This window comes from Piliocolobus tephrosceles, chromosome 14 (genome assembly GCF_002776525.5).
Source record: "Piliocolobus tephrosceles isolate RC106 chromosome 14, ASM277652v3, whole genome shotgun sequence".
NCBI classification, from domain to species: domain Eukaryota; kingdom Metazoa; phylum Chordata; class Mammalia; order Primates; family Cercopithecidae; genus Piliocolobus; species Piliocolobus tephrosceles.
Window position 1 is genome coordinate 712,642 of NC_045447.1, and position 752 is coordinate 713,393.

At 57.6% G+C, this 752-nt stretch overlaps 1 protein-coding gene across 2 annotated transcripts in view; it reads left to right on the forward strand.

Annotated features, from left to right (window-relative positions):
* Positions 1 to 752, forward strand: part of PNPLA7 (patatin like phospholipase domain containing 7) — a 41,103-nt gene that overhangs the window by 3,407 nt on the left and 36,944 nt on the right. The gene's annotated exons all lie outside the window — the stretch shown is intronic.

Here is a 752-nt window from a genome sequence, read left to right on the forward strand (position 1 = left end):
TCTCCTCACATGTCCCTGTCTCCTCACACTGTCCCCGTCTCCTCACATGTCCCCGTCTCCTCACATGAGGCCCGGATGTCCTCAGACGGGCCCAGGACCCCTCTCCATCCATTCTTCAGTTGTTCTCAGAATTCTTCCTGCGTGCCTGGTCCGAGCCTGGTGTCTGGTGGGGAGTGGGCTTCCCGCGTTGGTCTCTCACATGCTGTTCTGAGCACTAACTGGGGAGCCTGCATATGGGGAGAAAGCGGTCAGGTGCGGCGGGTACTGCATGAGTCACCCCTGGATGATCTGTTAACAGCCACCCTACAGATGGGGTGCGCGCTTGGTTTTTTATAGCTTATCATGTTCCCAAAAGAGTTGAAGTGACTAACAAAAGTATGTGAAATTAAATGAAGCAACGCTCGTGAGAGTGGGGGGGCAATGGAGTGAGGAGAGTGGAGTGAGTGGGGGATGGAGTGGACAGAGTGGAGTGAGTGGGGGAAGGATGGAGAGGACAGAGTGGAGTGAGTGGGGGAGGACGGAGTGGACGGAGTGGAGTGAGTGGGGGAAGAATGGAGTGGACGGAGTGGAGTGAGTGGGGGGAGGACGGAGTGGATGGAGTGGAGTGAGTGGGGGAAGGATGGAGTGGACGGAGTGCAGTGAGTGGGGGAAGGATGGAGTGGGATGGAGTGGACGGAGTGCAGTGAGTGGGGGAAGGATGGAGTGGGATGGAGTGGACGGAGTGCAGTGAGTGGGGGAAGGATGGAGTGGAC